Below are 13,498 nucleotides of genomic sequence, written 5' to 3' on the forward strand. Positions count from 1 at the left end.
GCTAACTAACCCTGGCTGTCTCCAGTCTGAGAGAGTGTTCAGATGGACTTGCTTCCTCCATTAGTTATAAGCTGTTTAAAAGCACATCCTATGTTTGAATTGTGGATGAGAGGCTCCCTTGGCAAAGTGAGGAGGCAAATTCTTCCTACCCCTTTATCATTAATTCACGGATTCAGTGTTGGTTCGGCCTCCAGGAGAAGTTAACTGGAAGTCTTTGAAGATCGATAACTTTGCTGAGGTTGTCCAGGTAGGTGAACTCGAAGACCCACAGTGACTGGAACGTGCTATTTAATGCGTCATACTGCGTTCTGTAGAAGTTACTCGTAGCCATAGTTGATCATTGCCTTGCATGTATGATCAGGTGGTTTTTGAAGAAGTGACTCCATTTTCAGGCTTCCGGATGTGCTCCAAGGCATATTATTGAGGACGTGGAAGAGAACACTTGCTGACAAAGCTCCTGGCAGCTTTACAGAACTTTAGTTTAATATTGTGTTAGTTCCCGTAACAGCTGATTTCAAGGCATTGCTCTCCTCAAGAGACTAATTTGATGAACAGAAGAAAGCTGGAAAAATGCTTGTTACTCATTATTTTTCACTTGTTGGTACTTTCTTTAGGGTTACTTTTAAAAAGAAGATTTCACTGATCACAAGCCAGTGGAAGACTTTCAGCCCAAGCAAGGGTGAAGACAGCTCTCTCCAAGAGCAGAGGAAGTCCCTGTGGAGAGAACCCGAGCTTGTTATCAGAACTTGTCGGCATGTCTAAACAAGGAGACGATTGCTACTTCTATTTCTATTCTACCTGTACCAAGGTATGGCTGGGTTTCTTTTGCTTTGCTTTGCTTTGTTTTTTTGTTGTTTTTTTTTTTTGTTTTTTTTTCATTTTTTTCAGGAAGGGGTAGAGTAGGAGGAGGAGGCACACTGGTCTTTGGTTAACGTGATAACCAGATAGATTCTGAATTCAATCGTGGCAACCTGAGGCAGTAGCATGGACGTTTTTGAGGCTGTACTATATTTTCCTTGTTGGTTTCCTTTTGGTTACAGGGAGACAACTGTTCCTTCCGCCACTGTGAAGCTGCTCTGGGGAACGAGACAGTCTGCACGCTGTGGCAGGAGGGTCGTTGTTTCAGGAATGTCTGCCGATTCAGACACATGGAAATCGATGTGAGTGCCTAAAGATGTGTTCTCAAAATAAATCAACAAAAGCATTTTTCAGTGCTGTAGGTGTGCTGATTGTGCTTTTGCAGGACAGAGTCCTTTGCTTTGGAATTACACTGGTTTCTGTTAGCAGGGGAGGGGGTGGGAGGAAGGAGAGGGAAATAAAATCAATGCCTTAGGTATGTCTTAGCAAGATTTTCTTTTATTAGACGCCGACAGTATTTTCTCAACAGATGCAGAATAACCGCTAACTAGACTGCTCAAACCTGCTGGAGCAGGGGGGTAATAAACAGGCTGTACTAGCCTCCTGAGAGCAGGCTTGATAATGATCTATCAGGTCTCTTGTGTCCCGGAGTCCTTCAGATAATGCTGTTCTAGCTGCCTGGGCTAGGAAGCAGTGGGGAAAGTTAAAGGTGCAGAAGAACGAAGTCTCCGAGAAGTAGTTCTGGATAGAGTTAACGTAGGCAATTTAAGATGTCCTTTTTCCCTCTGAATAATCCTAGTATAATCCTAGGTGTATTAGTTTAACCCACCCTAAACTGATGTCTGAGAGTGCCTGTCTTCTCAAACTGAATGATGACAAGGCTAAACGTGCATAGTGGTTACAGCTTCTGCAAACTTTGTGAATATGCCCGGAAATACTATACTTCCGTGATAAACTGACCTTTGGAATGATGTTTCAGCACTGTATTGTGACAGCCCTATCGCTGTCGTGACCTGGAACTGTGCATCTCTTTGCAAACCTTAGGTGCATGTTATCACGAGCTTGTCTTTCTTTCTGTCTTCAGAAAAAGCGCGCTGAGATTCCCTGCTACTGGGAGAAGCAGCCAGTGGGCTGTCAGAAAGCCAACTGTGCTTTTCATCACGCAAAGGGACGTTACATCGATGGCGTCTTCTTACCACCAAGCAAGAGTGAGTTTAGGTCCTTTTTCTTTAAGTATTGAAGAATTAATTTTGCATATTACTTAGTGGGTGCCAATAGTGTAGGAGACATCAGGTAACCGTTCATTTGTGAGTGCAGGAAAAGGTCTGCAGTCCTAGGTGGTCAGCTAAACCGAGTGTACTGCTGCTGTACTGCTGGTATTTGTTTTCTGCTTTCATGCTCAGCTTCTCTCTGCTTTGTGTGATATTTGCCTTGCAGTTTGCTTTCTGTTGTTTCGTCTTCTGCTGGGTGGTAGGGAGATGTGTTGTTGTTTGAAGGCAAGTCATTGTTCACGGTGTAAACAGTGGCGGGATGGGCAAAAGGAGATGCTGCATTCATTGCCTGTGCAGGTTATCTGCCTTAGCTACCATCTTCGTGCATTGTGGTCAAAGTTTTAAACTGCCATATTACTGATGATCCTCCTCTTCCTCTAGCTACACTGCCAAGTCCGCCTGAGTCCGCGGACGATGATTTGAAAGTGGCTCAGATGTCACTGCAGCAAAACAAACTTTCTGTCCAGTCCAATCCCTCTCCATAGCTAAGGCGGGTGATGAAAGTGGAAAACTCGGAAAATGTCCCAAGCCCTACACACCCTCCAGTTGTAATCAATGCTGCAGATGATGATGAAGATGATGATGGTGAGCATGGTTTGGTTCTTGGAAGGAATTTGTGCTGTAAATGATTGTGTAAGTCTTTGGTTCTTGGAAGGAATTTGTGCTGTAAATGATTGTGTAAGTCTTTGGTTCTTGGAAGGAATTTGTGCTGTAAATGAATGTATAAATCACAGATGACCTGAGGTCTGACTAGCGATAGGGCAGGCAGTCCGCTCAGGTCACTGGTGGCTTTGTCTGGCAGTCAGTGGACAGAACCTGAAATGTTGGAGGAAAGCTTAGAACCACTCTTGGCTTTAGCTGGTCTGTTGTGTAAAGCTCTATGTGAAACTAGGAAGGAAATTCCTTTTTTTTTGTCTGAAGAGTAATATGTTGTGTAGTAGTTAAAGCTGCAGAGAGAATCTAGAGTCCTAGATGTTTTGTCCTAGGGTAGTCTACTTACGAGTTCATCAGGTCAGTGTAGCTGTATTAAAAAAAAAAAAAAAAAAACAACTTTTTTATAGGAACCATGGACTGAAGTGTCATTGCATGAGCTACATAATCACGAACAATCTGGCCTATGCATAACTGAATAGATTTTTCCCCTTCAGACCAGCTTTCTGCGGAAGGAGAAGAAACTAAAACTCCCGTCCAGCAACCAGCTGAGGAAGGCCAAAATGGATTACGGATGATTTCCACTCGGAAAGCCAGTGCTACTACTGCTAAACAAGGTATTCCAGCACCTGTAGTAGGATAAATCGGAAGGAGAACTTGACAATTAACTCAAAAGCAATGTGGCGTAAAAACACAACAGAATGTAGGGGTGCTGAATGGACTCGGTTATTTCCATGATCTCATTTCTCCCTGATACCATCATGTGCCCATTGGGTCAGAAAGTTGAACTCCTTTTCTTTCCTTTTGGAGAACAAAACAGGGTCACAGCATGGAGTTTAAATGGCTGCACGTGCAGCCTGGCAACCACTGTTGAAAGCCATATCTAACGATAGAGGGATCTAATATCACGTAAATGGATTAAAATTAAAACTACAGTTTTTACCCTGAAGGGTGAAAGGAGGGGCAAAATGCCATTGATTCTATGGTTGTTTCACTTGTGAGGAGTGTTGACAGGCTTTATTCTAAATACTTCTGAAAGTTCCTGAGCACTAAGAAGCCTGAGGATCTGTGGTCCTCAGTGAGTGCCTCTAAGCCTTAGTCTCATTAACTGTTTTCTGTTTTCAGAGGACGGTCTGAATTTTGGAATAAAAACACTTGAAGAAATCAAATTGCAGAAAATGAAGGAAAAAACTAAGAGACACGGTGGTGAGTTAATATTCCCTGCTTCCTTACCCTGTTCACCTTCATCCTGTGTGATGATTTTTCTTTCAAAAAAAAACTCTTCCAGTAATACCGGGTAGCTGGCTATGCTTTGGTGAATCCAACTATTTTGCCAAAGAAGTGAAATTTGATTGGCTTCAGAATGGCAGGTGATGGTGGCTGGGAGCTGCTTGAGGGATAGACTTCCATGTTTAGCTGGGGGCATCGAGCAACCTGATTCTCAGCCAGCTGGTATTCTAGATGGGAATTCCAAGGGCAACCAGAGGCAAATTAGTCACCTCTCTTATTTGCATGCTCTGGTCACTGTATGTTTGACAGTAATGAATAATTAAAGTTTTTTGTTCTTCGTGATAGTTTTTTCTGTTTGGTAAACTTCCTTATGTTTTGCTTGCTCTGAGCAGAAGGTCCTTCAAGATCTTCTCTTCCTCCCGTCGATTCTATGATTTTTCCTGCTCCGGAAAAGGAAAATGTCCGGACAGTGGTGAGAACTGTGACACTGTCTACAGAGGAAGGTAATAATTCATGCTTTTGTTTTGATTTCATTACTCCTAAACTGGAAGGTTAAGCAAGAAGGAAGGCAATTCACCCCTGTTAGCCTCCTGGTGCTGCCGCCTTCTGTTCAAAACATGCTTTTATGCTGAAAGTCCCTGGTTGTACTGGAAAGCTTTGGTGCTCAGGTTAAGTGCAGTAGCAGGAGAAAGAAAAAAATGTGTCAGTATGCAAATAGGGGGATAACTGAAAAACAGGAGAGTAACGAGAAGAAAGAGCTCTAGAGGACAGTGCTATGTAAGAAGCAATTTCTGAAGCTTTAAAGAGGCTGACAGTGGCACGTGTGGACAGTAGTGCGATAGGAGTCTGTGTATAAATTATATTGTTTAGAGTTGTGCAAATTCCTTTGAAAGGGAAAGAAGTGAAGAAGTACTTCTACTCATAGACATTCACCTTAGAAAGGAATATTTCTCAGCATTTGTACCTAATAATATTCTGCTTGCTTATGCAGCTCTGTTCTGCACAAAGTATAGCTGTCAAGCAGACTCAGATTCATTCTCGACTACATTCAGCTGGAATTTGAGGCAAACACTGAGACTATGGATACTTTTTCTAAGTTAATTATAGTTGAAATGTGAGTTTGTGTGGTTTAGCTGTCAAAACAGTGCCTTGCTGGGTTTTTTTTGGACATGGGCTAACAGTATACTATTTCTATTGGCTACTGGTTTCTATGAAATAGAAAAATTTTACTTTTGTTTTAGGGGAGGAACCTGTGGTTCGACTAGATCTTGCTGAGAAACAAGGAAAACGGAAAGCCTCCGTGGGTAAGAACTTTTTATGAGCTGTTATTTAGGTGCCGTCTTCTCTATATGACTGCATTGAAGAGTATTTTTGACGTATGAGAGGAAAATGCATTGCAGTGGAGATCTGTGTTGACTGCAGAAATGGCAAAAAAACCATTTAGCAGCTGAAAGGCAATTTTATGAAAATATGCTTGAAAAATAGAAGCTTGTGGTTGACTGTTCTCAAATCTTCCTGCAAAGAAATGTTCTTAAAATATTCCTTGTTTTCTCTGTCTGAAGCTGATGTAAGCGCCCTTCCGGTGAAGCGCAGCCTTGCTGAAAGGCTGGGGAAGAAGGTGGAGGTTCCGGGAAATGCTGACAAAGCACCAAAGAGAGGTACAGCTACTAAACAGGCATCTGGATGTGATTCACGGGTTTTGTATTTAGGCTTTCTGTTTGTCCTTTTCCTGCGATGTTTCTTTTTGCATGTTGGCTGAGGTCTTAATCACCGGGATTCAAAGTTACCTTTCCTGCCTTGTTTTCGAATGTGAACACAAAGTTGACGTTTATGCAGCCTCCCTAATTTGGTCTTTTTCTGTTTTGCAGTTCAAGTTCCCAAGTCTGTGAAGGAGAGGCTAGGATTACCTTCTCAACGGACTAGTGCTGCGAAAGGTAACAACTGGCTATTAAATATACTTTCTCCTTCTTCCTTTCCGTGAACTTAGACCGTTTTCATACAGCCCTAAAAAGGAATTCAAATGAAAACAAAGAACTGATTCCTCTTGCTTGAGTGCTGAAGCTCTTCTGACAGCCACTATCAGAAATCTGCCTCTAGGTGTGTGTTTATTTTCCGCTTGTGCCTTGTCAAGGTTTTAAGCTGCTTCTGTGAACCATCATATACAATTAGAATAGAGCCACTGCCGGGAGCAGGAATTTGAAATGCAGTCTGAAAAAGTAATCAAGTAAACTAGCATTTCTGTGTAGCAACTCTCTCTGGATAGGGCTGGTCTTCAAAATACAACAAGTGGCTCAGAGGAGGAGGAGAATGTTAGGCTATTGTCCTAAGATGCGTTATTGGGAACGCTCAGGCTTAGTTTTCCTTAGTACTGTGACAAATTTTGGAGACTTAAACTATTGTTGGACTCTCTTTAAATGTTGGTGCTTCTCATTTCTTGATGATGACAGGGAAGGCTGCTAAGCCAAAGGGAGAGATCCATGTGAAAACACTGGAGGAAATCCGTCGTGAGAGAGCTCTTCAGAGACGAGAATGTCAAGCCAAAGCCCAGGCTGAATGGCATGGTAAAACCAAAGATCCCAGCGCAGGGGCAAAAATTGAGGGTGAGCCCAAGAAGCAGAGCGTGCTCACTCTTTCCGGGCCCAGCAAAGTGCAGTCGAAGGAGCCGGCAGGTAAAGCCAAGCCAGAAGGAGAAGTGCGTGTTAAAACCCTGGAAGAAATAAAGCGCGAGAAAGCTCTGCGGATGCAGCAGAGTGGAGGAAATGTGCCAGCTCCCCCAGCACAACCTGGACCTGCCCCAGCCGGGCAGAAATCGTTATGGAACACAAAGCTATCAGGTAATAAGATGCTTTAATACCTGCCCCGGTGAGGTGCTTCCCATATTGAGCAAGTTCCGTTTGCTCAGGATCTGCTTTGCTTTTTCCTTCAATGCAGAGGATAAAAGAGTTTAAGGCTACAAAGTTCAAAGGCAAAGAAGGGCCAGAACATGCAACCATGTCTGTTTTCGTTAATTACGTGATGGTATTCTGTATTTCCCACTAGAAAATTAACACATTGAGGGGCTTTTTAGTCTAATTTTGGTATTCTGTTTTTTTCTGCCATCTGTTTACGGTATGAAGTCCTCCCTGCGTTGAGTTCAAGTTCACCTTCCTCTTTGGCATGTGTTGCTTAACTTGACACGTGTATGTGTTTGTAAAGCATGCATCAGCGTCTTAATGTGGGGGGCCAGTTTCTGTCAAAAATGACAGAGGATCAAAGGCCTCGTTGTTAAGATTATATCAACTTTGTAAAATGAGATTGTGTGAGGGAGATAAGGAGGGCTTAAAGGCTGCATGCACTGCACATTGTAGCCTTTCTCTCTGTCTCATGGGACACGAGGAAATAAACACACAAAGAAAACAAGTACCCAGCCTTCTTTCGTTTCTTCTCCTGCCAGCCAGATGTTAGGTCAGGAATGGGAGACTAGAATATGACTCTACAAATTTGGATTTTGTAGAACAACTTAATAGATTTTGTGGGACATCACTGCAGGGGAGAGGAAGCTGGTACAACAGTTGCATACACTCTCTTGTCTTACTATACCTGCTGCTTTTCCTTTCCTAGAGGGAGCAAGACTTTAAATACAAAAGCTGTCAACATTTGTGAATCTTACTAGACTTCATACAACGTCTTAGAGTATTGCTTGCACTTGGGATCGCTCTGTGTCTGAGTTTCCCTCGTCCTGGATTATGATTTACTGTAGCTATTCAGTTCCTTTGTTCCTTTGTATGGATTGTTGGTAGACGGAGTTTACTATGTGGAAGATATTGCTGAGAATCCAGGCAATGGCAGTGTACTTCTGCTGGCCAAATACAGTTAACTGTGTAGACGGGCCGTGGAAATGAGGAAGAGAACGTGGATTTTTCATGAGGCAGAGCAAGACTGTATCAGTTCTCTCTTCCTTTTACTCTAGCCAACTTTAACATGTTTGCGAAGCCTTGGGATGGGAAAGTCGTTTCCCCCAAGAAGAAGGCACTGAAACGTAAGGCACCTGGCAGTTTTCCCTCTGCTGTAGCAGCTGTGAAGCCACGGACTGCCTCTGACGCTGACACAATGGGACCTCCAGCCAAAAAAGCAGCTATGGTAAGGACAGGGGCTAATGCAGAAATGGATCCCTTGTAAAATTTACACCCTCCTCTAGGAGAAAAGATGGAAAACTCAAAAGTTCTACAGGCTTTCTGTTTCCTTTTAAATCCAGTAGCTGCCTACAGAATTCTTGTAGTACCCTTCCATATTTATTAGATTAATGGCACTATTTACTTAGTCCTCTGTGATTCTGTGATTTCTCTGGTGTGGAGGATTTTGTCCATTAATGCTGTGTTCTTAAAAGACACAAGATCATTAGTAACCTCCAAGTGAATATTAACTTTCTTCAGGAGCACCTTGGTTTTGTATTTTGGCTAAGGCTCCGCAATGCCAGAGGAGAAGCAGCATGGAGGAAAAAGCTAGTAAGGAATCTTTTACCCATGAGTCCTAAATACTGTTTTGCTGCTTTCTAGGCTGTTCCAGCCACGCTGGAGCACGTCCCAGCCACCAGACTTGAAGAAAATCCCCAAAACAGGTGATGACCACAACTTGTTCTTTTTCTCAATCGGTGTATATCCCCAGTGAAACATAAGTTCTGTCACACGTGGGGAAAAAAGGAGGGTTCTGAGATAATTAAAGCCCAAATCCATCAGAGGAATAAGTCACGTGAAATGACTTTCTAGCAGCTAGCAGGAATGCTTAATTAGACTTACTTTCTTTAAATGCTGCAAGTCGGTACAGCTTTCCAGTGACTTCTTGCTCTGTCTGAATACCTAAATGAGGATGAGGTGAAGTTCTCCTACTTCCTCGTGAGGTGATAAATGATGAGTAGTGTCCTCTGCCTTTTGGTCCTCAAGAATGCCACCCGAACAAACATACAAGGTGACAAGAGTGCAGGGAGAGCAGAGGGAAGTGATGGCTGCAGATCAGCTTCCTGTAGTGGGGAGCAAACTCTGCTGAGTGTGCCGTGGGAAAAATGACTAACTTAGCAAACAGATATTTGCAGATGGAGACTTCTTACCATTTTTACAGGAAAATTAAGCAAGGTGGCAAAGTGCCTCTTGCTACAACAATTGAACCATCTTTGCTAGACTCCAGGTGCTCTGGCTTCACAGAGAAACCCCCAAACTGAAAAATGTACCTGCTAATATATTGGGCTCTAAATGTAGCCCTGGGTTAATTGAATAACAATCCCTGGGTAAGATTGAAGTGCAGGAGGGGTTGGCTACGGTTTTAAGAGCCGGTTTGCAGAAAAGGGATTTCCCGTTAAGAAATGGCATATACTGATTGTTCTCTTCCTTGCTCTGCCAAGACCTGAAGCACATCTTGGAAGCCAGGCAGAATCTGTGGAGCCAATGGAGTTCTCAAGCTCGACTTCAGCTTCTTCCCAGCTAGAAGAAGCAAGGACACGCCGGCTGAGTTCCACAGGCAACGCGCCCGTATCTGTAGACGAGGATTTAGAGACGCTACTTTGGGAACTCTCAGACGGCATACTGGAAGCCGAGCTCGACTTGGACCCAGGGAAGGATGAGGATGACCTCCTCCTTGAGCTTTCCAAGATGATTGATGATTGAACTGCATAGTCCTATGGTATATTAAAAAAAACAAACAAACAAAAAAAAAATACAACTCTTCTTCTTGTTGGATACCCCGAGGTGATCCTTTTTCGAACTGAGGCTTTGCAATGAGACTTAAAGCACAGTTGGAACTGGTAGAAATTGGCAGGATCTGCACTCAGTTGTCCTAAGTTTCCCTGCTGGTCAGAGTTAAGGTCTTGTGCATGGTTCCGTAACTATAGGTGGCTACCTTTGATATCAAGAGGACAAAGCACTTGTTTCTTTTGGCACAGAAAGATGTCCATCGGCACGCTGCGGTGGCTGTGAATTGACGTAGTGATGGAGCGATGCTCTGAAGGCTTAAACGGAAAGCTTCTTCCTTCCCCCCCGCCTTGGCACAGCTCGATGTTGGGCACATTGTGAAGCCTGGGTGTTCTGATTTCTCGGACAGTTGATACCCAAATCCCGGAGTTACTATGTCAACTCTTGACTTTTATTTGTGTATGCCATTGTTTTGACTGTAATCTTTTCAGATGATGAAGCTGTAGGGGCGGGAGGGAGCAGAATAATTATTCTAGCGTTGTGGACCAAACATGCTGCCAGGAGTGGTGGTGGTGGGGTCAGCCCACCCGGCCTTACTTTCAATTATCAGGGATGATAAAATGGTGTGAAAAGCAGCAGCTCTGCGATACGGCTACGCTACCCCCACTCCCTTCTCTTGTGCTGTACCAAAGTTCCCCCAAGCTTTGGTTGGTGCTTTTTGCTGGTGACAGTAGGACTCCAGGGCGAGTAGTCGGGACTCTCCTGCAGTAACTGGGTCAATTAAGGGTTGGTTTAAGTGCCTCCTGGTTTTTAAAATTGCTCCCCTGAGCTGCTGGCTCTGCTGCCTGCTACAGCAAATGTTCGGGTGCCATCAGCGTCGCACTTGGGCGTGGGCACTGACCCTGCGGAGGAGAGCTGAGACTCGCGTGTATTGTGTACCCTGCCGCCAGTGATCGTTTTCCCCTAGCAGATCTATTTTGAATCATTTCCCTAAATTTTAGAGGAACTTTAGGCTCTTTGTGCTATGATTTGTGAAGCTGTAGGGGCCCTCAGGCATTTGTTGCTGGAAGAGAAAAACCGCTTGTCGAATTTGTTGTAAATACTTTCTGTTTGGACAACAACGCCTGTGTGTGTGTGTGTGTGTGTGTGTGTGTACGTGCGTGCTTTGATGACCCCCTGCGACGCCCCAGCTCCGCGAGGGAAGCTTTGAAGCGGCTCTGGGAAAACCTCTGCGGAAGAAACTGCTGCTGGCGACTTGCGGAAAACGGACTCCACAATCAGTGAGATTGTAAAGTAGGTATGTTTATTCAGCGCTGGGCAGCACGGGAGGTCGTGGGCATGAAGATTGATGACTCTTCCTCGTCACCGCTAGTTGACCTCTTGTCTTTGCACAGACTCAGTTGCTCCTTGGCTCTTGTCCATCTGCAGGACCAGTTTCTCCCAGTTTCTTAAGATAGGCTCGCTCTCTTATTAGGAGACTGACCTTGGTAAGGGGCCCAAGGCTTCTTGCTTTAGTTAATTGGCACAATGCACCATAGTTAGCAAAGACACTAAGTAGCATCCTAGTTTAATGCCGTCAGCGCTCTATCTCTACTTGATAAGATTCTCCTAACTCCCTCTCTCACTGGAGCCCACGCAGCCCTCCGTCCTGCCGAAGGACTTCACGGGGACTTCTGCCGGCTCCGGGTGCCCGCACACAGACAGAAATGGCTTTGAGAGAAAACAATCAGGAGGAGGAGAGCTCAGAGACTGCGGCCGGCTTCGGCCACCTTCCCCTCGCTTTCCCTCTCCGTGTTCAAACCGAGCACTGTTCTGCCGTCAACCTTCGCTGCCTCTGCCCGCGGCGCTGGGCTTTCGCGTGTGCCATTGCTCCTCTACATATTTTATCCTTCCTTTTGTAAGGAATGGTCCAGCAATTCGTGTCACTAAGGGATTTGAAGGGTTAACATTGAGGCCCGGGTCTAGGTGATAAGAGAACAAAGGGGTTTTTAGGGAAAAGTGCTGACTACTGCAGGGGATGTTGCTAGAGTTTCTGAAATCCGGCGCAGAGGCTCCCAAACGAGGAGGAAGGGGGAGCTGAAGGACAATTGAAGGACAAAAGCCTGGGAGGAAGACAACCAGCATTCAGCCCGAGCAAGCCCCGAGAGACCACCAGAGACTGGTACGCAGGCGCCCCTGGGAGGGGTTTCGGATTCCGGAAACCAATTCTAATAACCCTGCCTCTTCTCGAAGTAGTAATGAATATGTATTAGCCTGGGAGCATCAAAACCAGCCGCCTTACGTAACAGGTGTGCGTCCTGGGGGAGCAGAGACTCCCGGCGCACCCAGCGCTGCTTGCTTGCCTCTATTCGTTTAATAAATTGTAAACTTTGATTGTAATCCTATTTGGATTTATAACAGCCATTTATAACACTTTTTATATTTGTATTTTATTTAAGGCTGTCTTGCCCCCCTCCCCCCCCCAGCCTCGCTGCTCACCAATAAAGCTGGCGCAGGGACTCCTGCCTGCGACCATAGAGGCGCAGGGACTCCTGCCTGCGACCATAGAGACGCGGTCCTCCCGGCCTGCTAGAGCGGCCCGCCACGCTCCTCCAGCATCCCAGCGTCCCTTGCGCGCTCCCGCCCGGCCTCAGGGGCTTCCGGAGGCGGCCCAGCAGGGGCGGCGGGAGCAGCGAGGCGGCGGCAGCCATGGCGTACCGCGGGCAGGACCAGAAGGTGCAGACGGTGATGGTGCAGCCCATCGTAGCCTTCCTGCGGCTGGGGAGCGACGGGGGAGCGGGTGGGGGGCGGCCCGGGCCTCAGGGGTCTCGGCCCAGGCCTTGAGGCCTTGTCCCGGGGCCCTGGGGCCTCGTTGCAGGGTTTGAGGCCTTGTCTTGAGGCCTTGTCCCGGGCCTGGAGCTCTTGTCCCCGTGCTGAGCCCTTCACGCAGTGCCCCAGAACCTCATCTTCCGCTACCTGCAGAGCGTGAGTAGCGCGGGGAGAGGACGGGGAGGGGATGGGGATGGGGATTTGGGGGGGGTGGGGGGAGCGGGGAGGGTCCGGGGATCTCCCTCGCTGAGTTTTCGGCTCCCACCCGTTGCTCGGGGCAGGTTTGTGGGGAATGGAGAGCTGTGCGGCGTGCTGGTGGGTACAAGGAGCTGCTGCGCAGCCCGGCGTTTCCCCCTCGTGTTAACGGGAGTGGGATCGTGCAGCCGGGCGTGCAGGAGTGTTCCCTTGTGACTGGAAACGTGTCCTTCAGCAAACGTGTAGTATTCACCCAGTCATATAAGACTCTAAAATGTCAGACTGTTAATTGAAACTGCCCCTGAGAGTTGCTCCTTGGAGTGTTTGGGAGCTCTAGCGGCTATGGTTAGCGGGTATTTCTGAACACACGAGAGAGAACAAAACTGCTCGCGGTGTTTGTGTTCCAATTTACTCTCCTCCTTCGTTCTGCAGAGCTCGAGGATCCAGGTGTGGCTGAGCAAGTGAACGTGCGGATAGAAGGCTGCATCATCGTGAGTGTCAGCATGACCCCACGTTACATCGTTAGTTTGTTTTCCCTCATTCACAATCCTATTTTTTCTTGTCAAGAAAAACTAGCCCAAGGGAAAAAAGAAATCGTGCTTCTCTAACAATTAGTCTTCGTTGTCCAGCCTGGGTCAGCAAAGCTGACGATGGTTCGTGTTGTTGCTGAACTAATTGCCACTGTTGCCGATTTCTAGGGCTTTGACGAGTACGTGAATTTGGCGCTGGACGACGCAGAGGAGATTCACTCCAAGACAAAATCAAGGAAACAGCTGGGTGTGTCGTGTGTCTGTGCAACCCGAGTGACGCGCGGTCTGAAACCTG

The 13,498-nt window shown here is 46.2% G+C and overlaps 1 pseudogene across 1 annotated transcript; it reads left to right on the forward strand.

Annotated features, from left to right (window-relative positions):
* The first annotated feature begins 1,001 nt into the window (after positions 1-1,001).
* LOC310891750 (zinc finger CCCH domain-containing protein 11A-like) lies at positions 1,002-8,238 on the forward strand (annotated as a pseudogene). The gene is made up of 10 exons: positions 1,002-1,160; positions 1,943-2,066; positions 2,511-2,714; positions 3,278-3,397; positions 3,906-3,986; positions 4,403-4,513; positions 5,252-5,314; positions 5,573-5,668; positions 5,879-5,944; positions 6,458-8,238. The product of its transcript is annotated as a zinc finger CCCH domain-containing protein 11A-like (transcript).
* The last annotated feature ends 5,260 nt before the right edge of the window (positions 8,239-13,498 follow it).

Source organism: Anser anser, assembly GCF_964211835.1.
Source record: "Anser anser genome assembly, contig: HAP1_SCAFFOLD_90, whole genome shotgun sequence".
NCBI classification, from domain to species: Eukaryota; Metazoa; Chordata; class Aves; order Anseriformes; family Anatidae; genus Anser; species Anser anser.